Source organism: Choloepus didactylus, chromosome 5 (genome assembly GCF_015220235.1).
Source record: "Choloepus didactylus isolate mChoDid1 chromosome 5, mChoDid1.pri, whole genome shotgun sequence".
Lineage (NCBI taxonomy): Eukaryota > Metazoa > Chordata > Mammalia > Pilosa > Megalonychidae > Choloepus > Choloepus didactylus.
Window position 1 is genome coordinate 111,643,552 of NC_051311.1, and position 25,576 is coordinate 111,669,127.

Below are 25,576 nucleotides of genomic sequence, written 5' to 3' on the forward strand. Positions count from 1 at the left end.
ACTTCAAAGAAAGGAAGGTAATTTGTATGATAACAGGAAGCAGAGAAGCTGGAGAAATCAAACTGCAGGTGTGTGAGGAGGTGGGAAAGAAGCAGAAGCAGGAGAAACAGTCTACTCTTTTTGAGAAGTAGGGAAATGATATGAGGGTGACCAGAGAAATAGCACAGTCAAGTGAGAGAGAAAAGGAAATCAGAAGGTCCTAGCGAAGAAGGCAGAAGTTAGAGGAGTTAGCATTGTCAAGAATGAGAGAAGCTTCTTTGAAATAGAAAAGGAGTGTGGATGCAATGATTATTTTAGAAGAAAAATGAGATACCTTAAATCCAAAAGAGGAATAAATAGAAAGGGCTGTGGTCCTCAGGGTTATCAGTTATCACTGAGCGGTACAAAGAATATTTCCACTGCCTCTATCAAGAACTCTCCCGCAAGCAAAGTTCATCCAATATAGAGTCAAGACAAAAGTGGAATAACTACAATTTTGTAAAGGGGAGACATTAAGGATATAAAGACAGCAAAGATCACTTGAATTGTAACCGTTTCACATCAAGGGCACCCTTATAATCTCATTTAGTTACACACGGATGGGCTGTGGAAACAGCCAGGTGGACCTTAATTTAATTTAACTAATTGATTTATTGGTTTCATTAATTGCTGTCAAGGGATACAAATACTGTCCCCAAGGGCCACAGTTTAGTTGGTCATCACTACAGCTTCTAGAAAAGTAATTGGGTTTCTTAGTTGAGCCCTCAAGGTGAGCTATCAAGGAGTTAGTAGGATTTAACGATATAGTGCCATGGAAAATAAAGACACAGAACTACCTCCTGATACGAACAGAACCTCCTTCCCTCTCATTTTCCTCAGTGACAAGGTCTTTTTCCATTAGTCTGTTTTTGTTTTTTTTTCCTTTTTATCAGAGTAAATAACTTTCATTTCTTCCCTCAAACATTCTGTCTACCATCCTTTTCTCTGAATTTCATCTTTCATTTTTAACCTTGACTCCTCTCTAATTATCATAGATGTCATCAAATCTTCAGACATAAATGGGATATGAACCAATAAATAATTGATAAATTGTTAACTCAGAGTCTTAAACTGACTGCCTTTGTTTTTAGCTGTGAAGTTGCAGTCTCTGGACATAATGCTAAAGCCCAGAATCTTAAGTTATAGATATTTCCTTCTTTTAAAGTAGAAATGATAACTACCCAAATTTTTAGAGAAAGAAAAACATCAAGAATTGAGAAGGATATAGAAATAATTCAGATCCCAGATAAGGACCACTTATATTTTTATGTATTAACTTTTGATATTTTTCTGGTGTGTGTAGATATGTCTGAATCTCGAGGAGAAAGAGCTATAAGTAAGAACTTTGAGACTGCTTTATTCTGTAACAAACCAATGCACAAGCAGCACCTTTAACCATGAAACAGACTCAGGGAGAAAAATCTTCTTTCCTCGTTTCCTTCCTTCCTTCACCTCCCCACTTTGGCATCTCGAGGGCTCTAAAGAACCAGCACCAGAGCTCAGTAAATGTTAGCAGTGCCAGACAGGATAGCTAATGCACCATGGAAAATGTAAGAAACAGTACATGAAGAACTATAAGGTAAGGCCAAGCAGAGACAGACAGACAGACAGTGGTGTCCAGAAGTGTAGCAGCAGATCAAGGAAAGTTGCTTTTTTAGAAATATTTGGTAGAAGGATGGGTATTGTGAAGGTGCTGTTGTCCAACATTCTTGTCAACAAAATGAGCCAGTGAAATTTGAAGCGTGGCCATTGATATGACCTCATGAATCTGTAAGGGCTAGTGGATCCTGGGGAAATTCAAATGTTAACATATTCTTAGACTTCAAGAACCTAGTGTATTTGTGCCCCATTTCACAATGTGTGTCCTCCATTCTCCATTTCCCTTCTATAATTAAAGTATGTTTATGCCCAACACAAAATGTGAATTTCCTTCAAATATTTAAATTTTGATATCCAACTTAATTTAAGACCCCATTTCTTTTGAGAGCATGTATAAAATTTTCTTCTTACTCACAAGATGAATGCAGCAATGTGCTTAGTGATTAATATAGGAGTAAAATGGCTGAAGACACAGGGACAATCTCATTATACCAATGTCAATTCATAGTCTAGAAAATTTTACAAGAGAAACTCTGATGTCCAAAGTAGTGATATTACCAGAAATTAGCATTATCAATTTAATATCTGTAGTTCATGACCCTTCTATTTAGTATGTGATTCAACACTGCCTCCCATGACACTTTATACTCTCGTAATTTTATTGTAGGTATACTCTGGTGTCTTTGCTATTAAACCACATTCGTATTATAAAAGTAGAGCTCTTGAAATACTGCAATTAACTATCTACAAAATAATAACAATATTGCCTTAATTTCCTCTAAAAGCCTGCTTATAGTTTGCTTACTACCTTGCCATTTGTATTAAATTACAACACAATTTTGAATTCCATGATATCTTATGAACTTTAATATGCTTGTAGCTTTTATGACTGTGTTTTGGTTTTAACTGTACACCTAAAATGTAAATACAGTTATTGTAGATAATATGTCTTACTTAATGAACAAAATGATCTCAGTGTGCTAAACTGTAGCCCAAGAGAATCAGAAGGCTTAAAAAACTACCTCAACTTTTGACAGCCAGTGGACTTCTGTGTCATTATCACAGTCAGCATCATCTTATCAGTTGGAGGCCTCTTTACAGAAGATGTGTTAAGCCATCTCTGGCAGAAATATAAGTAGGGTGGAGTCTTGAGTGCCTGTGTCGTTACCAGGAGTCTCTGGTGCAATCGGTGTCTTTGATGATAATTCTGAAAATGGACCCATGGATGCTTAGTACCAGAAGGGCCCGTAGAAATCATCTAATATAGCCTGACTCCTTCAGTCAGAATCTGATTCTAGCCACACAATGGATCTGGTTCTACTCTTGTTACTGCACCCAGTTTTTGCTTTTTTATTTCCTCTATCTGCTCAGAATCCAGAGCTGTAGCAGCAGTGCAAATGTCTATCCATATGATGCCTCCAAACTTTATTTCATGTCTATTGAATTGAAAGCTGGCACATGTACAGTGTGGCTCTTTTTATTTAACACGAGAGTGAGGGCCACCAGAAAAGAGACTGTAATAACCCAGAGTCACTGTGGAAGAAACCAAGGCTGCACTGTTCCAAGGAGCAGCTGTTTGCCAAGCCATAACTGTCTCTGGAAACTGGGATACAGTTAGTGAGCTGGGATCAATAAAAGATGATCAAAAGATGACAAATCATGCATTGTCCCCAGTATGAGGACTCTAAACCCTGCTCATTCTTCAAAAGCCAGTTTAAATATCTTATCCTCTTCATTAAATAGTATTAACAATAAATATTATTTCCCCTGTTTTCCCAAGCACTTTGTGAGATCTCTACTGTAGTTATTTAAGAGTTTGTCTCCCAGTGAGATTAGTTTATTGAGGGAAGTGACTCTATCTTATCATTTTTGTATCTTCAATGCCTGGGCCAGAATAACTGTTTAATAAATGTCTGAATGTAGAATAAAATGTCAAAGAAAAACATGAAGAAGATAGCATGCTCTGTTTATTGAACATCAGGAAGTATCAGAAAATGAAAGCAAAAATATTTGAATCCCCTCTTCTCTTTCTGTGATCGGAAAGAGCCTGTACAGTAAAGTACAGTAAATTCATTTCTGAAAATGAGGCAAGTCTACATTAGCCCTGCACTTTTGGTAACTCTGGCCAATGTTATTTATGTTGTTTCTTTTTTGTTAAGATAATTCTCATCCTCCAACAATATTAAGCAATTGCACACAAGCAATACATGTGATTATAGAAAAGCTTTTTGTTTTTGTTTTTTGTTTTTTGGTAAATACTCTACACAGACACAAACCTGTCAGGATGAGTCATTTTACTAATGTCATATAAAAAAACAGACTGACTTCAAGAGCCTTTGTCTGTAGTCTGTTGCGGCTCTTTTCCTCCATTCTGCTTCCCGTCTTGTAGTCTTCACAAAAGAACACTAGAGGGATCAGCTTCATATTTTTCAGAGGCTTTTGTGTCAACCAAGCCAAGTACAATTATGGATCTTCCCAGAAGAAAAAAATAATGTTGGCAATAGGATGTTACCACCCAGAACCACAGAAAAAGCTGCAAATGTAACCAAAATGGCTTTCTCAGCCTTTAAAAATCCAGAAACCTACGTGGCATTTTCTATGGTGCAAGGTGGCACTTTGGGAAATTGCCTTTTGAAAACTGGTTAGAGGTCTATCAAGGCTTTAAAAAGAACCTGCAACCTGGGGAGGGATTGAAGGAATAAAAAAGCAGACTCGTTCGAGAACACTGCCTTTTTTTTTTTTTTTTTTCGTTTTTTTTTTTCCAAGTAAATCAAGTAAATGTCAAATTTTTCCCAGCTGGTAAGCACATTCAGATTTCAGACTAAAATCCCCCAAAAGGAGTAGGGCTCACAGTGAGAAAGTAAGAAAAACATGAACTGCTTTTTTCAAAATAGGATAAATAGTTCAGTCAGCCTTAGTCTGAACTTTTTCCTCTTCTCTTTGCCTTAGCCATAGCCATAAATAAAGACATAAACAGGTGAAACTGTGTAATTCTGTCACTGATGAACAGATAAGAGGGAACTAATCAAGCTAGTGATCCAAGTCTGTCAGAATTAACAAGGTAAATTGAATCGAATAAAATTAAAGGGAAAACTCTTGTCTGTAGTGTCAGACAACACTGCAGCTTTAATTTGTCGATTTCAGAGAGACCTTGTCAGCTCCTAAGCTGATTTGGTTAGTGAATTATACACTTGCTGATCCTCTCATCCCCCCATTCCCTGTGGTCTGTCCTAATTAAAATAAAAATCGTACTGCTCTAATAATTTTGATCAGACCATTTCTCTTCTCAAGACCTTGCAGAAGCTTTTAATTGCACTGAAACCTGGAATTCAATTTAAAATTGACATTGGGGCTCTATCAAATGTTCTCGTGTCTCCAACCCAACTGCTGGCCTCCCTGCTTAGTCACCCCAGGCAGTCCATCAGCTTGACTCCAATAACTTCTTGACTTGATCCCCCTTTTTCCTGATTGTACCTTTTTCTTTTCCAACAAATAAACACTCAGTCAGAGCACCACTGCAATGCCTGTTTCTGTTGGCCAAGCAGAGGTTGTCATCTATAGGATTTGATGTGCAATGTATCTTGCTATCTTTTTTATTCTGAAATCACAGACTCCGTGGTTTCTGACTCCTCGATAACCCCACAGCACTAACACAGCACTAGGGGATCCATAAAATAGATGGCTGTTGTATAGGAGATATGGAAAGAAGCTCAAATTTTTGTCTTTAGAAGTCAAGAGTGATAGGAAAAGCAGTGCCGTTCCCTTCAGCCCTCCCTGTTCATTCTTCACCCCTGACTTGGTCTCTCCCTGCTCTGTTAAAAAAAAAAAAGAAAGAAAGAAAGAAAAGGAAAAGAAAAGAAAAAGAACCCTGGCTTTCCCATACGGTGGAACTTTCCAGCAATGTCCATCCATAAAAGGGATGGGTCTTGTTTCAGAGCCAAGGGATCTGCCTCCAACAGTTAGGGCTGGGTGGTGGAGGATTTTTTTTATACTTTTAGGCAACGTGGAAGTGTCTGGAATGGTGCCTTCAGCCCCAGCCACCCTAGGAATTACTCAGTGTTTCGAGGCCCTGAGCCAGTAACCACCTCCCAGCCACTGCCCCGCCACCGCCTCTGCCACGTAAGCTCAGAGAGGGGGGTGGGATGCACTGTAGGTTCAGGAAGGCCAGTGTGCTGGGGTCTCCCAGGCTGAGAAATTCTCTGTAGGAGCCACAGTAATTCTCACAGAGCAGCAAGCACTCCACCCTGAGTTCCTACTCCGAACCCCTTATAGAACTTTAGCAAGTAGGTTGTTTGGATCTCACTCCCATCTGGGCTCCGCAAATTTTAAGGGACCAAACACATCCAAGCACACTGACCCAGGGCTGCAGCCACCCAGGTGGGGCTTCTTTTTTTTCCAACTTATCAGTCAAGAGGGTAGATCTGGGGGGTGGGGAGTGGGGTGCCTTTTAAAAAAATTCCTCCCGAGATGTGTACCTTATTCTAATCACTCCACCCAGAGAAGATATCTTTTTCTAATTCCCTCCAAGGCACTATATAGGCTGGAGGCTGCACAGCTTACCTGGCCTTTCAGAGTGAAATAAATCTTCGTGCACCTTAATCATTAACTCTAGTTTTCCCTTTGGGGAGTGGCATACCTGTCCCAGCTCTGGTGGTTGTCACCTCTGCAGCTATCAGGGTGGTAGATGTTCCCTAATGTCACAGGCTCTGCAACCTAGAATTGGAGAATTTGAACCAGATGCTAATCCATGAATTTGAATTTCTAAAGAAATTAAGCATGAAGAAAAATGTGAGGCTCCTGTACACTGCCTTGGTTCTGCTAGAAAAATGGGTATTTCTGGTTCCAGCAATCTGACTAGATATCCTGCTCCAACCCAGGTTTACCAACTCATGTAAAGACTTCCAGCCTACTCAGAAAGTTGTAATGTCCTTACACACACACATTATCCACTGTAAAGGGGAATCAGCATTTGGCTATACCACTTATAACTTGAACACATTATTTATTACCACAGAATGTAGTACAGTTATCCATAGCATGGGATAGAACTGAAATCAAGCCCACTCCTTTCCCCACAGTCTGTCTCACTTTTCTAATATTTTAAGATGGGTGTTAACAATCTCCTTTAGTAGGCTAATCTAATGTTAAATCACTGTTCTGGTCATGGTATAATATTCATAAGAGCAGGGACCTTGTCCATCTTGTTGGTCTTTATCTTCAACCCCTAAAAAAGTAGTTGGATCAGCAAATATTGGTTGAATTAATGAATATCAGGGAAACCAACTTTATCTCCAGTCCAACCTCTGCCACTAGTGAGCTCGAAAAAGTCTTCTGAGCTGCCTTGGCTGCAGTTTCTTCATCTGGAGAATAAGGGCATTAGTGCAAAACCTTGGGTTCTATAAAGCATGCTTTCTCAGTTAGTAGGTTATTATGACCTCCAGTTCGTTTCTCTGCTGATCTTTTCTCATCTCAGGTATTTCTCACATCAAAAAGGCATCCTGTGGTGATTCAGGACGCAGGTTTCCAAGTTATATGGCTTGGATTTGTATCCCAGCTCTCCCATGATCTAGCTCTGGGATTTGGAGGCAAGTTTACTAACCTTGCTGAGCCTCTTGCTTATCCAAAAGTGAAGATACTAATAATACTACTTCAAGGAGTTGTTGTCATCAGAAATAAATTACTAAATTCATATAAACCATCAGAACAGTGAGTGATAGATACATAGGAGACAAGCAAGAAAGTTCCCTCATTATATGACTCTCTTTCATCCCTATTGAATTCAGATAAGTAATAGTAGCTGATATTTAGGACTTTTGGACATCATTTCAGTTTTTATTTCAAACTTTTTGTATTTCATCAATGTTATGCTAAATTCTACATGTAACATTGTAAGTGGGTATTAAGTATAAGGACAATAAGAAAGAATCCTGAATAATATCCATACTACTTATCAAGAATATTACTGAGAGCATCTTCTAAAAATCACAGTATAGTATGTGTCCTTATGCTTCCTAAGCCACAAATCATGAGTTCATATTTTACCAGGTCTGTGCACGGTAGAGAAGAACTTCTACCAGTTTTAGCCCAACTCACCCTCCACACCTTTATCCTTATGAGGAATATTTTTATTTCCCTACCTTTAAGATCAATTTTATTATTTTTCGTGAAAGATATTAGGAGTGAAGGAACATCTACTAAATAACCCTGCCTGATCTTAAATACTTTATCATTAATATTCATATTGCTCCAGCCACAGTCCTAGAGAATCATTTTCCCTTTGTCAGAACATGGTCCTTGAGCTATTCTGAACAGTCTGTGAAGGCTGAAGCTGAAAGAGCTGTGAACTATGGATAACCCATCTAGTCCTAAACAGTTGTTTCATTATTGTTTTTCTCACAATTATCTTACCAAAAAAAAAAAAAAAAATGGATTTATTTGGAAAGACTCAGAACAATGAAATAAATACAGTACTGGTTTCAAATGCAAATGTCATGTCATCTCTAAATGAGTCAACCTCCAAAACACAATGATAAATCTACCAGATAATTTCTGCATGTCAAAGAGCTTTAAAAGTGATAGCTAATAAATTGAAGTACACATCAAAGTTTCTCAAATAAAAATGTTGAATATAAGTTACTTCTTCATAAATATCTAAAACCTGTCAGGTACATGGGAAAAATAATCTGCCCCACCCCCACCCATAAATGGAACAGATGAGGAAGTGCAATCATTTCATTTCCCTGGGAATGACCACAGAGTAGAACCGCCATCAAAGTTCTAGCTGCATGGGGGTGTCCTAGCTCCTGCTTTGTTCCAGCTCCTCCAGCATCAAGCATGACAAGCCTCATTCAGAATGCCTGCTTCAAGGGGCACTTTTGGTTAGCTCTCAAGTCCAGAGGCTGTGTGACTCTAGCTTAGTGGACATCTCAGCAAGAAAGGACAAGGAGTAATTTATGAACATATGTACACATCCCCCGGAAACGCATTAGGAGCAAGAATCTCTAAAACACTGGACTTCCTGCTACCAAACAGGCAGGGTCACACACAGACTTTAAGATTGGTGTTCAAGTTATTGCCAATACCTGTTCTCACCAGCTGGTGAAGCCTGAAATCCCCCTTCCTCCCCTTACATATTATACCTTACGTTTTTTGAAGAGAGATTGATGCTATCTGTTGTTAATTTATGAAGTGAGTGGGTTGAGAATTAAGGAGGCAGAAAAATCATGTGGCATGCAAATGCTTTTTCCTTCCCCTATGGATCAGAACCTTAATCGCACAATAAATATTCTTAAGCGACATGTGGATAACACAGGTGATCTCAATTTCACAAGGGCTTGTAAAATCCAGTATGTGTTTCCACATTCCCAAATGAAGAGGATTTTGAGTGAACTATTCCCTTTTCACTTGAATTTATGTTTATCAATGAGCCAAATAAACAAAGCAGCTGGAATTAAAAAGAACCAGCCCCCCGTTCCTTGTTAGCATCCTCCCTTGAGCCAGTATCAATGTGCTGTGCCTTTAAGGCAGCGGGGGCTTGCTAGCTGCTCACTGATGAACTCTGCCCTCCCTGAGCAGTGAGTCAGACTTGGGCTCAGACAAATGGAATCTCCCCCAGTGAGCACCCCTCAGCGTTCTGTGAAAAGACATCCGAGTGCCTGAAGGGAATTTTTCTCCCCCTGCCCCCCACTTCTGCACAGACCCAGAAGCTCACAGGTCACATATACTCTTTACTGAGAGGGACAGAATGCTCCAAAAACCTTCAAAAATTATAAGAGTATTTCACGACGAAAGCAAAACAACAAAACTTTTGTTCTCCTCCCCCCCATCATCTGTGAGCACTTTGGGAAAACATAGAAATGGGCTCATGCCAGATTCAGGGCTGGGAAAGGGGGGGCACGACAACTCTCTGTTTAATCCTTCAAGGAAAGGAGGAAAGGGAGGGAAGGAGACGGAGAGGAGCAGGAGGGGGTAGGGGCAAGAAGGAGGGAAAGAGAAAAAACTGAAAGAACAATCAAAACAAAGTTCCTTCTCCCTCCCTCCCACACGTCAGATTTTTCTGGCAGCTTCCAACCATGCTAATATTCCCAAGGGTAAGTTTAAGAGAAATGTTCAAGAGGTCAACAAAACTCAATGTGAACACATTTGCGACTTCTGATGGAGGCAGCCACACAGCTCCAAACCTGGACCATCAGAGTAGTCTGTGACCGTAATGCTGCAGGGGAGCTATCCTTTCTCCTCTCCCAGCCTCCACGGGAGGCAGTGGTGCAGCCAGTGCCACTTCCGTATGGACAGGTCAGGCATTTTAATGGATGCCCCCATCCCACCCCTACATGGGGAAAATCAGCACATACTTTTTTTGTGGATGTTTAACAGATCAAATAGTATCAGAAGCAAACAGAAGAGGAATAGCTCTTTTAAATACAAAGAAACAACTCATGTCAACACAGGCTATTAAATGAAATGTGACCTTATTTTGCACCTCAAATTGATGAAATGAGATAGATTGTTTACATAAGTCAAAAGTTTTCCTGGAAGAAGAAGTACAAGTTTAGTTATTTTGCTTCATAACAGTTTAGCTAGTAAATAGGTGTTGATATTAACACAGTTCACATTCTGTTTTGGTATTTTCACTGAAGTTTGCAACACTAGATGGTAATTAAAGATCTGCTAATAACTTACTCTTAATTAAAAGATCAACCCAAGATGTTGTAACTTTCCTGAGTAACCTTCTTCAGTTAATCTTGTTAATCTAGCAACAAATTTATCCACTGATCAAATGTATTAGATAATTACATGAAAAGATTCAGAAACTACTGCAATGTATTATCAATTTCATTTCCCTCCTGAAGAGATTTCCATGGGTTTCCCTTCACCAACCAACTCTTTAGCCTGGAATTCAAAGGTTTCAGTGATCTGTTTGAAACACTTTCATTTTGTTCCCCCTCCTGCTAAGGTCCTTATGAACTTGGAGCCAGCTGCATCTATCTATTTACCACCCCATGCATTCCCTCATTCTAGTTTCTTTTTCAGGAATGGCATCTCCCCCACCCCCACCCACCCCCCAACCCCCATTTTAATTCTACTCATTCTTCAAACCCTAGCAAGTTCTGCCATCTACTTATGCTCCTCCAGCTGGGTTTTCTTATATAGATGGCTGATATGTGACCACGTTCATGGCCGCTTATATTTCTTTTGCCCCTCACTAGGTGATTATTCCCAGAGTCCTAGTCATGATCATATCCTTCACTGTACCCAGCACAACCCCTCATGTTTTAAAAAGAACAAAATTCCCTACCTCTTACCCCCAAATTAGTTAAGACAAGAAAGCATAAGAGCAACAATTAATTTTTTTTTTTTTCTCAGAACATCAGACAGCTTATGCAGATAGCCTCAGAATACAAAAGGAGCAAAATGTCAGGTCAGGACCACATAGAGCTGTCAAGTAAAACAAACAACTTGAATAAATGAGCAACTGGATTCCCAGAAGCCTCCTCACCCGCCATCTCCCAGTCACCACCTCTCCCAGCAACTGTGGTGACAGGCCTCGGAAAGTCAAACTGACCATGTTTCATCATTTATCTGATTTGTTTGTCTAATCTACATTAAAAAGATTTACTATTAGGATCAAAAACGTTCTTGTCCTTTCATCTAAAAACCCTGGACCTTAATCTGTTTTCATAGGATCAGCTACTTGAAGTTTTCTTTGTTTTCCAGAATTTTCTGTCTTATGAAACACTCCACCAAGTTGCATAAAGGTGGAAATTACAGGAGCTGAATTGTCTTTCCCTTAATTAAACACTGCCTTCTCAACCCCATTATATGCTCTTCAAAAGGAAAAGGCCAAAAAAAAAAAAAAAAAGACTTTATTTCCTGAAAGGGTTGAGAACTTTTATGAAGCATTTCAACTAATTTGTCAGAAAGCAATAAGCAGTACATCTGTTTTCTCCCCCTAAAGCTGGCCTCTCAGATTTCTTCACCCCCTCTCCCCGCCTTCAGGCATACTTTCCATCGCTGTTATTGCTCTTTCTTGCTTTCTCTCTGCCTGCACCCTTTCACTCCCGAGCCCTCAGGAGTGTGCCCAAGAGGCTCGAGGCGGAGGTTGGAAGGCACACAGCCATAGCCTTCAAGGACGTGGGCAGAATCACTAATAATCACTCAAAAGCAAACAAATTGTTAAACACAAAGGAGACACGTCAATATCCTTTTTAAACAACTCAAAATGACACACAAATTATTCTGCCCTTGTGAAGTTAAAAAAAAAAAAACAGAAAAAACAGTACACTGCTTGGGGAAAATAATATATACCTCAGAAATTCCTGCCAGATATAAATCAGTTTGCTTCAGAACTGTATATTTTCCTGCCTCAAACCCAGAATTTGAAGTTAGATTTCCATATTCCTAACCAAAACAGTCACCAAGTCCAAGAGAATTTTACTTAAAGGGAGAACATTTTGTAAACTAAGAGATTCTTTTTCATCAGTACTGTGTATTTTCTTCTCTCAGAAGTAAATTAAGAAAATAAAGCAAACACATTCTTCACTTTCCAAAACTGAAAACTAAAATGCTAGATCTAGAAGTGCAAGTGAATGTTCTGAGTTCAAGGTAGAAAGACAACAGGTCAGAATGAAGTGACAGCGGCTTCCCCTGAGAGTTTATAGGTTTTACTGGTCGCCACGGGAGTCAAGCATATCACAGAGCTCATTCCAAAGCTAGAGAACAGAGCCCACTAGCTGATGTGTGTTGCTCACAAAATGCAACCTGGGATCCATCTTTCCTCCATACTTTCAGGGATTCATTCAACTTACATGTTTATTCAGTACTTATGCCATTCCAGGAACCGTTTGGGTTCTGGAGACATGGCAACAAACAAAACAAGTCCCTGCCCTCCTAGACCTTCCCTCGTCATGGTGGAAGATGGATGAGAGAAAATAAGCTCTTCGACACGTGGCATGGCAGATGGTGGGGAGTGCCGAGAGGGAGGGAACAGCTGCTGCTCTGTACGGGACGGTCAAGGAAGACCTCACAGAGAAGATGACATTTTAGCAGAGACCTGAGGAAGTGAGCGAGTGAGTCCTGTGGACAACTGTGGGAAGAGAACCCCAGGACAGGGAGCAGCAAGTGCAAAGGCCCTGGGCAGGGGCATGTCCTGGATGTTCCAGAAATAGCCAGGGAACTGGTGAGGCCGGAGCAGAGTGAATGAGATCCAGAGCAATAGGACATAAGAAGGATGAAAGGGAGACTGCTGCTCCCGTAGGGGCTGCCAGTCAATGGCTTTGGACTTTACCTTCAGTGAGATGGGAAGCCTTTGGTTGGTATTGAGCAAAGAAGTGACATGGCCTTAAATGCTTTTAAAGGATTTTCTAGCTGCTAGAGGCTTTGGCTCTTAGACATGGTGCTTTCACATGTTACCTGATAGAGAAAAGAGAAGCATAAAATGGGCTGTCCTTGATTTCCTCCTAGCAAGATCTCAAACCTGTCGTAGCTGCCCGTCTTTCTTCTGTCCTGTGACAGTAGAGCAGCTCTCTTATGACCTTATTCTAGGCAAATATCCCCACTTTTGCTTTCCTTCCGTCTCTTCATAATTTCTTAGAACCCTGCCACTTTTTATTAAACTTCTCTCTGCCTTTCACCTGCAATCTTCCCATCAATGTTTTTATTTTTTTCTTTACTTGAGGTAAAAGTCACATAACATAAAACTAGCCAATTTACAGTTGAGTGGCATCTAGTACATTCACAGTGTTATTTTTATCACTCCAAAAGGAAATTCCATGCCCATTAAGCAGTCATTCCCCATTCCTTCCTCTCCCATACCCTCCCAACCACAAATCTACTTTCGGTTTCTATGTATTCACCTATTCTGGATATATCATATAAATGGAATCATACAATATGTGACCTTTCATTTAGCATAATATTTTTGAAGTTCATCCATGTTGTAGCATGTATCAGTGTATCATTCTTTTTTGTGACTGAATAATATTCCATCATATGGATATACCACATTTTGTTTATATATTTGTTCTTTGATAGACATTTGTGTTTTTTCCACTTTTTGCTTATTGTGAATAGTGCTGCTACAAACATTCATGTGCACGTTTTTGTTTGAATACCTACTTTCCATTTGTCATACATATCTACGAGCAGAATCGCTGGGTCGTACAATCACTCTTTAACTTTACGGAACCGCCTGTTTTCCACAGCAGCTGCTCATCTACTTTTTTTTTTTATGGTCAGAAAACTTTTATTTAGAATTTGCCAGCTGGACTCAGTTTAGATGATCCCAATTTTGTTGGCAACATCCAAAGCATCATAGTCAGGAGTCAGTCAAACACATGCCTTCTTCTCTCCATCAGGCCTGATCAGGGTGTTGACCTTGGCCATGTCAATGTCACAGAGCTTCTTCACAGCCTGTTTGATCTGGTGCTTGTTGGCCTTGACATCCACAATGGACACAAGTGTGTTGTTGTCTTCAATCTTCTTCATGGCTGACTCAGTGGTCGGGGAAACTTGATGATGGCCTAGTGGTCAAGCTTGTTTCTCCTGGGGGTGCTCTTCCGAGGATATTTGGGCTGTCTTCTGAGACGCAGCATCTTGGGCCACCGGAATGTGGGTGTAGTGCAGATATTCTTTCTTTTGTGGCTGTGGACACCTTTCAGCACTGCCTTCTGGCTTTCAAAGCGTTTGCTTTGGCTTCAGTTTTGGGAGGGGCAGGGGCTTCCTTCTTCGCTTTCGATGCCATCTTCGTTGCCCATTACTTTTAAACATGTTCAAGTCTCTCCCATCAAAAAAAAAAAAAAAAACAGAAAAACAAAAACCCTGAACCCCATGCCTTCCTCCAGCCACTAACTCTTCTCTTACCTCTTTTCCTAAGCAACTTCTTGGAAAAAGTTGTTTACTAGCTCATCCTTCTTTAACTAGCCATAAAATGTTGGCACTCCACCAGACCCAGTCCTGGGTGTTTTTCCTTTTCTTTTCCCTATGTTGTTTCCCCCATTGATTCTGGCACCACTGTAATCTGTTCTCCAAACTGCCATCAGTGTGACCTTTTCAAAATGCAAATCTGATCATGTCACCCTTGTTTCAAACATTCAAAGGATTTCTATTGCTCTTGGGTAAAACAAAACTTCCCTAACCTATGTGACCTTGCACAGTCCCAGCCTGCTTGCCTCTCTGGCCATCCCTCTCACACCAGGCACTCTGTCACTCTCTGAACCCAGCCACATGCCTTCCTTGCTGGACAGGCCTTTGTACACAGTTTTCTCCTCCTGGAAATAGGCCTTACTCTACTCCCCTACTTCACTTCATTAATGTCTACCTATTCTTCACATCTCTGTTCATCCAACATGTCTGGGGAGCCATTCCTGACCTCCAAGATTTGGCAAAATCTTTTATGTTCTCCTAACATCCTGTACCTCCCCTTCAAAGTACTTGCCAAAGAGTTGATTTAACTTTTATTAGTTGGATTTTTCTGTTAATTTTTTTCTCTCTCCCTCTGTAGGATATAAATTCCATGAGAGCAAGGATCATTCCTGTTTTATTCACCACTGTATTTCAGGTACACGTCAGAGTGATGGACATGAAATAGGAGTTCAATATATATTTGTTAACTAAATAGATGAACAATAAATGAAAAATAATGAATATATATTTATTTAATTGAACTGTCTAGATTTCTATAATTTTCATTTATTAAATGATTTTTTTTAATTCAGTAACTATTAAGCGTCAAGACCTGTGCTGGATGGTCAAGTTGAGGAGTCAAAATGTAAACAAAACTAAGAGCACAGAAGGCTGGTTCACCAAGTAGTGACGCATACAAACTGCTATACGTGGTATGTCTTATAAGTCTTCTCTTCTACTTTACACTCTTTAGGAAACCAGATTAAGGAACAACCAGCACTGAGGAGTCAGAGAAGGTTCCACCTCACTAGGTCATGCTGGGTGTAGGTCTTGGAAAAAGAAGCGGATTTCTTCCAAGCTGAGAAGAAACAAAAGGCAATTCAGGCAGTGGGAAATGAAGGAGCAAAGCATTGAGGTATAGAAGACGTTGGGGAAATACCAAAAAGTTTTATAGCACTAAAATTGCATTTCCCACTGTGTTCTGCAAATGATTATGTAAGATTTCTTGAAACTAAAGGGAGTTTTGAGTTCAAATTTATTTAATGGCAGAATAAAATGAAACCAGTTTCTTTTCCACAGGACTTTTCAGAGCCTTTAATATGTTAATGCATTTGTGAATTTTCAAAAGAAAAAATGCAATATTTCCTCAATTTATATGATTCCACCACTCCTTTTTCTTTCCACAGTATATCTTGTAGGTCTACTATTCTGCTTTTATACTCTTTGAGAAATACAGTGCTAAAACATGGTGCACCATGGGGGATAGCCGGGTTAAATCCAGAAAATTTGTTGGTATTTGACAATAAAGTCAAACAATCTGTAAGAAATATTCAGAATGCAATAGGATATCATTTGAATATCTTTAAGAATTATGAACCCGAAAGTTAGCAAGAATTTTGAATAAGATCAATCAGTAAATATATTATTTGAATTCTTTTAAGCTGTGAAGCAATTTGGATAAGTGTTTGCAGAATTAAGTTACATTTCAAAATTAAGTAATACAGTAACTCAAATTTGGGGGTATTTCATAAATTAGGGAGCCCTTGTCAGAATGAATATAAGTAGAACTCAGTGAGCCCTCAGTGTCAGGGGCCAAGTTCTACATTCAAGACCAAGCATTTAGTAGAAACTCAAGATGTAACATATTGATTATATAAATAATTAATATAGTTGGTATATAACGGGTATCAGTTACTTAGATAATTTGTTCCTGAAATAGGAAATGCAGGTTTCTTGGAATGGCTTAAGCTGCCTCCTTGGTAGATAAATCAGGCTAAGGTTTGATTTGGTTATATATAACGAATAAACAAAACTAACATTTCTCTCTCAAAGAAGACTGCAAATAGGCAATTCAGAGTTGGTATGAAGCTCTGTGGTCATCAAGGACCCAAGTTCCTTCTATTTTTCTACTCCACAGTCTCAGATCTTGACTTTGAGCTTCAAGTTCACTTCGTTGTTCAAGACGGCAGCTGGAAGAAAGAGGAAAGGCAAAAGTATAAAGTGCCCAACTCCCAAGTAAGTCCTTTTCCTTTAAGCAGCTTTCCTGGAAGTCACACACAACATGTTCACTTCACAGGCCATAAGTTGGTCTCATGGCCACTCCTGGATGCAAAAGAGATTAAGAAATGGAATTTATCTAACCTACTGTCCGGAATAAAATCAAGATCATGTTACTAAAGAAGAATGAGAGACCAGAACCTGGGTGGCAGCTAGAAGTCTCTGCCACAATGGGTAAGTGTCATATACCCCTAGGGAATTTAAAAATAAATATACAAAGGATGAAGTTAACTAAACCCATAGAGTTAATTTCAGAGCTATATATAGGAACAATATGTGAATTTTGGTATTTTTTTATTTTTAATGCATAATTAGAATTTGACATATTAGTGCATCCAATGCATTAGTTCTGTGATTCCCAATAAATTGTATAATTAGACCATTTTATTACATTTTTAATTTGAATTTGGAAGGTGTAAGGGAATTTTACTGTTTGTAAATTGCACCAAGGCATTTAAAGAGAACTTAAGTTTCACCATAGAGACTTGAAGGTCTTAAAAAAGTCAAACACTTTAAATTTACAAATTCAGTCTAAGATAGTTAAGAAATTTTAATTAATTAGGTTTTAAAGACCCCCTGGAAAGTGATTGCCAAAATATGCTATATTTTTAAAGGCATAATAAGATTTCCAATTTAAAGCAAAAGATTAAGAAAAATTAAGTTATATATGTAATAAATTGGTAATTAATTTGGAAATCCAAAGAAATTACAAATAGTCTTTTCTGTGCATGAAAGCCACCTTCAGGGACACAGGAAAAACTTCATTATTGATAAGTGCACATTTATTAAAGACTGTTAAAATAATGAATGCCAAGTATTTGAGGCTTTTTCCTTTAAGTCATGTGGGCTCATTGGAAGCTAAGCATATTATGATCACATTTGTGCTTCAGAAGACAGTTCTGATGGCAGTAAAATGCCCTTTCCTACTTTCCTTCTCAATTCTTCAAACAACAACTACAACACCACCTCCTCCATAAAAACCAAAACCGCACATTCCCCCAGGCAGAATTAGGAACTTCTTTCTTGGTGTACCATTGCATTTTACTGATCCTGTATTATGATCACTTCATAAAATGTCATGTGTGCCCATCTCCCCAGTAGACTATGAGCAATACTGTCTTAGTCATTTTTAGATGTTCTTGTGTCAAGCACAGAGCCAGATAATTCATAGCCATGACCACAATATTTCAGTTGGATAGAATGCAATTGAGATGCAAAGCCCAGGATTCCATTCTGAATTCAGAGCTGTCCCTCCAAGGTGCAGGCATTATAGAACACCCTATCTAAGAAAAGGGTGGTCTCCCCTTTCTTCCCACTCTTGCATTTTCATTGCAATTGTAATTAACTCAATAACAAGTTACAGTTATTTGTTATTTTCATCCAAGATCCATCGAGTACAACAGAAAAAGAACTTGCTCTTCCAGCATTTCCTATCAACAGGTTTTTGTCCTTGTCCTCACTTGCAAATGATTACACATTTGCAGCAAAGAAATGTGTTTTGGTTGGAAAAAGTCCCAGCAGGCCCACTGGGTGGGCATTTGATTCCTTGATGAAAAGCCAAGTCCTGCTGCCTGGAAAGAAGGAAATTAGAAAAGGGGCAAAGCACTTTAGTTTGCTTCAGGACCTAAAATAACACCAATTTCAGCAAGGACCATGAGCAGCAAGACAGCCGAATTAAACAGTAGAGAAAAATTGCTGTCTAAGATCTCTTCACCTATAAAGTAACTTAGAAAAGTTCAAAATAATTCCTCAGGCCACAACAGCATTTTGACCATGAATATATTGAAAGGCAATTTGGCAAGATGTTGCAGAGGATTTTAACATCATAAAAGATATAATCTTTTTAGATGCAGGAGAGATAAATAAATATTAATCCAATCAAAACAGCCACAAAAAAACCCTTTATAATCCAGAGATTATATTTTTATGTGTGAGTTGCTTCCTTTGTGTGTATGTATGTCCCTCCCTCCCCCCACACCCTCTCTTTTAATTATACCGTAAAAATCAAGCCAGCAGGAACTGCATCTTAACATTTAATCATTACCCACCCTGGCTGTTGTAAATTTTTTTCTTTTCTTGTTATGGAGAAATTTTTCTTTCTATTGCCTATACTTCTCTCTAGCACATTAATTATCTTTCCTGTGACAGGCCCCTAATCCATTTTTTTTTTTTTTTCTGCGAAATCTGTAGCACTTAATGAAGATTATTCTCACTTTGTAAAGGCTTTAGAAGGGACTTTTCAGAGCCTGTCTAAATGAAGGCCTCTTAAGTCATATGATGAGCTTAGATTGGAGCTATGGTCTCTCTGATTTGATTAGCAGGTCCCGATGGCTTGCTAGCACTTTGCTCAGCTCTGTGATTTTAGCAAGAAATAAAGCAAAAAGAAAAACAGGAGTAGCTATCTGGATAATAGCAGGAATGAGCCAGAGAGAAGGACATCCACCTGCCATATGCGCTATAACTGAATACAGTCATTAGCTGCAGATGTCCAGTAATTTGAAATGGGGACCTTTCTGCCTCTTATCCTAGGAAGTCTCAGAGTGGAGACCAGGATGTGTAAATAAAAGCCTATTCATCTTCCACTGGGGCTTAGAATTAGTAATTCTAGCATGTGGCTCTCCCTTCCTGTAGCTTCATGACCTCTCTGCCTTGTAAACTATCGACACTTTATAATTATGGTGTGCTTAGGGTTGCTTCACTATTCTCCCTCAGGAGGAAAAATATATTAATGCATTGAATCCCAGGTCCAAGAAAACAGGGTCCAGTTCTAAAAGGCAGATGTCATTGTGACTGTCACTAAAGGAGCTTCGATGACATGCTTCCTATCTTCTCTCACACTTCGGGGGAGAGCCATATTTCAGCTTTATGCTGTCAGAAACATACACACCTTACCAGATGTTAATTAGATTTGGGGTTTCCAATACTCAAATATTTCCCCAAATATTTGAAACCCAGGGGTTTTAAATCAGAACTATACATCTGGCAACTTAAGGACTGCCTGTGGCTGGAGTGGCAAAATCAAAGTCTGAGAACAAGATACTATGATTCCGAAATAAATCTAAAGAATAGAAAATAAGAAGTGATTTTTTTTTTTTTTTGGTAACTATGATGAAGCTGGCTTCTTCTCTCCCTTAGAATCAAATGAGCCAGGAATAACAGCAACAATAACAATGAATATTTATTGAGCATGTACAAAGGTGTCACTTTCATTCAATCGTAACAATCCTATAAGGAAGATATTTTTATTACTGTTTCCATGTAAAATATATGCAAGGAATAAGTTGTAAAGGACAATTAACTTGCCTGAAGTCGTAGGGTTTGAAAATAGTGGAATTACAATTCTAAGGTAGGTTCTTGTTATGCCAGAGCCTGTACTATTAAATGCCACCACTTCACCACTTCTCTAGGGCCAACCCTCCTAGAGCCTCACGTGAGACCCGCAACCCTCTTTCCAGGTTGTATCAGAGCGTGAGCCCCAGCCCAGACCATCAGAGGACAGAATCTCAGCAGCCAGCAAGCACAGAAAGGAGCATAACTAGATTACAAGATCTCTGTGATGTGGACAAGGCATGACCCAGAAAATAAACATAGGAATACTACCTCCCATAGAAGAGTCCATCCTTAACTGATGTCCAAGGTAATTCAGATCCTGGAACTCAGGTTGGAATTCTCACTTTCCTGCCTTCACACATGCTGCCCCACCCAACTTTGACTTCACTTGGAAAACTCTTATTTTTTGCTTCAGACTCAGCCTACAACTCACTTCCTCCAACAATTCTTCCCTGATCCTCTAGGCCAGGTAAGAAGTCATTGTTATGGGCTCTTGTGGCCCCTTATATTTTGTGTATTATAATTTTGTCATTTATCATATATTCTTGTTTCATTGTCCTTCTTCTTCACTGGATTATAAATTCCATGTAAGTTGAGAAATCACATATGCCTTATTGCCTGATACATACCAGGCCCTCAGTACAAAGTTGTTGGATTAGTAAGTGAATGAGTGAAGAAACTTCACCAAGATGGATTTTGTAAACATACCTCTTGACAGTATGGAGTATTAAAGTCTATATTCTAAAATAACTTTCATAGATAAAAGGTGAAAATGCTGTTTCTCTGAAAACCCTAAAAAGCAAGATCAATGATTGTCTGTATAACAGAAGTTAACTGGCCTTACCAGATTTGTTCTTGTCCTATAATCCTTCCCCTAACCCCAGCAAAACTGCCAACACAATTTTTAGATTAATAATAGCATAATCGTCATTATTACACCACTTCAGTAGATGAGAGTGCAAGATAGATGTAAGTAGCAGAACCGGCCTCCATCTAATCAAGCGCTGAATAGCAGTTGTCTCAAGGCATGATGGCAACCATTCCACTTTTCCGCATTATAGTCATTAGATAAAAGAAGCCAAAGGAGCTTTTTGTTAAGTAGAATCTTTAGTCTGTGTAATTTTACCCTCACTACTGACTAATTTATCAATCTCACATCCTTTGTACCAGGATATATAGATTTTTTTAAAATGTTGGTCCCATGTTAGCTCTGTGAATCTGGGCACAAAAATATTCTACTATGTTCATCTGACAAAAACAACTAATTCACGGCATACCATTCTTAACAATCAGCTCTGCCAGTATCACTGATTAACCTTCAATGTCTTTCAGAGACAAAATAACTGGACTGACTAATTTGGAGGACACTTCAATTTTAACATAAAAGCATTTGACATACATTTCTAGATTGATTAGGGGCTATTACGTATGGAAATTTTATATTATTCTCCTGCATGATCCAACTTATCAGCAGACTGTTGACAATATTCAACAAAAAACTAAAAATGAGGAAGAGAGAACATCGTTCATTAAATAAGGTTCTATATTCCCTGAAGGATTCACTTAAATTCATTTTAACCTATTTTAGGTGAGCAAACTGGGGTACTGAGAAGTCCAAGTCATAATATTCTAATGATCTGACAATACTTTTCATTCTTTGCTCCTGACACCTTGAAAAATGCTCATTTGGAAGAGAAAGCATGAAAGGCTTAGAGAATGAACTGAACTATGAAACTTAGATCCAAAAATGAGAAGGCATTGGCCCTTGAGACCAACTATCTAATTTATCTTCTGTCTTTAGTTTCTATCACAATGTCTCGCATGTAGCTGGTGTTCAATACAAGTCGAGCAAGTGAATGAATAAATAGTAGTGATATGCCCATTTCCCTCAGACTGAAGATTAAAATCCTTAATATGGTTTATGAAATCTTTCAGATCTCCTTGGCTCACCTTCCAGCATTCCCTCTCAGCACCCCTCCCTTGCTGAGTACCTTCCAGGCAGACAGAACTTCTTACACTTCCACAAACACATTTGCATTCCCTTGACTTGGAAACTTCAGGCGTGCTGTTCTCTCTGCTGATAACACTCCTGTTGCCCTTTACTCACCAGCTGGGGATGCTTCAATCTCAGCTCAAACGACCCTTCCTCTGGGAAGTCTTCCCTGGCATGGGCAGCTTCCCTTTGTGTGCTTTCCCAGCATCTGCATGTCCCCTGTCACAGCACCTGCCCCTCCTTCTTGGCATTGCCAACCTAACTTTGGCAACCTAACTCTGTGTCTTTCCCTGTAGACTATATGATCCTTGTGGGCAAGAGGCTGCGTCTATCTGATATTAGCAGTCTCTTTTTGTTGCAAGTGACAGATAGCCTACCAAAACTCGTTAAAGTTAGGAAAGGGATTTATTGGCTATATATTCAGGAATTCCAGATACTCACTTGAATTTGTCGTATCTCGTTCTCTTTCTCCATCTCTGTCTCTCACCTGTGCTTCTCTCTACACACTAGTCTTCTCTCTCTACCTCCCTTCATCTTCTGTGTTCTCTCCATCTGTATCTTCTCTGCAGTTCTCTCTCCCTCACCTTCACCTGTGCTTATCTCAATTGTGTTAGTCTTCTTCTTTCCCTCTCTAGATAACTTCCACCTTGTGGTAGGAGAGAAGATGGGGGAAAGGTGTGATTTGGCTGTAGACAGTTCAGGTTGCATCATCCCAATTTAATAATCACAAAGGAAATAGAGTATCTCTCTCCAGGCATCCAAGTCTAAAATGTGAGGGTAATGTGCTGATCTTGGACCAATACTCTGGGATTAGACCAATGCTTGGACCAATCACTTTGGCCATGGGAAAGAACTACTATGATTAAACAGTTCTGGGGTACATTTCTAGACCTGTGGCCTCAGCTAGTGGGGTCACATGATTGGCCGATCCACCAGAACCACTTAGAATTAGAGAGGGGTGTTCCCCCAAATGAAAAGGAGTACTGTTGGCTGAGGAGAGGAGGAAGAGATGCTGGGCAAGCAAAACAATAAATTCCACCTGCACTTGATAAATACGGTATTCTCAGACCCTGTCATTAAATCTGGCACATGGCTGTTGATCAATAAATATTCAGTGAATGAGTAAATAAATTAACTTAGGAAATGGATTTGGAGGATGATATACTCGATGTATTAGTATTTGTTATAGAGAGAAACTCAAAAATGAAGATGAAAAGTAGCACAAGAGATTTCTCACTACAACTAGTAAAAGGGAGGAATATGTCATGGTGGCTCAAAAGCTAATACTGTGCTTGTTAAAGCATTTGCAAAAGCAGTGCTTTTAAAGGCATATCACATAAAGAATGTCTAGTGGAGGTCAGTATATTATGATGATGATAGAATGTCCTGCCTGGCTCCCTATTCCTAGATCCAGCTGAACCTGACTAGCAGATGTACTTACAGAACTCTCACCTATAAGACCAGGTCGATCTTTTAAATGGGGTCAGTCCATGTCATAAACAGGGGATATATACACATCTCTATTTTTATCATCCTCTGTCTCAGAATTCAGGCATTCTTGTGACTTCAGTGCCTTGGGGCTAGATACCTACCTTTTGTCTTACCTGAGCCCCATGCAGCTATGCCCTGACCCCAATCATCCTAGCCCTGCCTACGTGACTCTGAGCTGAGTTGCTGTTCTCTCATCCCTTTTCGGATTCATACAAACTCCTTTGATCACTGGACTTCGGATATGTTCAAGTCAACTGGACTTCCCTTCATTGTCTACTCTATCCTGGCTGGAAAGAAATGGTAGGTCCAGGACTCTGGATCAATTCACCTCACTGTACTCAGTTCAGTTTGGTCCTTTCCCCTGAAATGATTCCCCCACCCTCAATCTTCTTTCCATGCTCTTGATCACAGATAAGTAGCTCCTGGACACAAACCATATTTAGACCCGCAGTTCTGCCTGCTCTTCCCATTATTGTCCATTTTCTGGCTACTCACTCCAATTGTGATAAATGATGATAATTTTCCAGAAAATTCAGTTTCTCCTTGCGTTCCTAAAATTAGTAAACATAGATATATTAAATGACTTTCATTATATAATATAACATTAGAAATTCATCATATGGAAAGGGTAGAATATTTAGCACCATTTTACCATGATTATTAGTTTTCCCAGTAAGATGGCACATTGTACCATTTGACTCTGAAATGCTCTGATAAAAAATTGTAGTCAAGTCACATACTTTCTTGCCCTGACAAAGGAAAGACTTAAATGGCTTACTACACAGTGTTTTATCAAGCACTAATTTCTTTAGTCTCCTGAGGATACAGCACTAGCTTTCAATTATAGCTTTAATACAATTCCTAGAATATGCTTATTTCAAGATATATTTAAATGTCTGTCTGGTTCCATTAAACATACCATCCTGTACTGGTTTGAATCTATTATGTACCCCACAAGAGTCTTGATCTTTTACTTCAGTCTTGTGGTTGCAGACTTATTATGGGTGGGATCTTTTCATTAGACTGTTTCCATGGAGATGTGACCCACCCAACTGTGGGTAAGACCTTTGATTACATTATTTCTGTGGAGGTGTGACCTGCCCATTCAAGGTGGGTCTTGATTAGTTTAGTGGAGTCCTTAAGAGAGCTCAGGGGCTGACATAGACCCAGACACCTGGAAATGCAGACAGAAAGACATTTGGAAATGCTAAGCTAAGCAGTGAAGCCCAGAGTTTGCCCCGGAGAAGCTAAGCATCCCAGATGCTTAGAGAGAAATGCTCTGGGAGAACAAGCAAGGATGCACAGGAGCTGAGAAAGAGAGGTAAAGAAAGACAGAAGCCCAGAGACATTTTGGAGAAAGCCATTTTGAAACCATCCTGGGAACAAAAGACCAGCAGATGCCAGCCACGTGTCCTCCCAGCTGACCAAGGTGTTCCAGACACCATCGGCCTTTCTTCAGTGAGGGTATCCTCCTGTTGATGTCTTAGTTTGACACTTTTATGGCCTTAGAACTGTAAATTTGTAACCTAAAAAATCCCCTTTATGAAAGTCAATCTATTTCTAGTATTTTGCATAGCGGCAGCTTTAGCAAACACATCATAGGTATATCTTTCTAAAATCCCAGGAACTAAATAGTTTCAAAAACTGAATGCTGATCGAGTTCTATATTTCTCTGGTCCCACCCATGTGACAGAAAAACCAAAAAGTAGCTACTAACCTAATCACCCACAGTGGGGGTCTGTTTATCCCTGTATGTACAAAATCATAATTTCAGTCACATGTCAATTTGAATTTCCAGGAGAAAGAATAAGCCATCTCATTTTTCCTACTGTTTTTCAAGATGAATGTGTGAGAACTGGCAGGCAAAATATGTCACATGCAGGCATTTGATTTTATATTCTTTATCAGGTCAATTGGCCTTCATCCATTACACAAACACTGGATGCCTAATATATATCAGGGCAATGT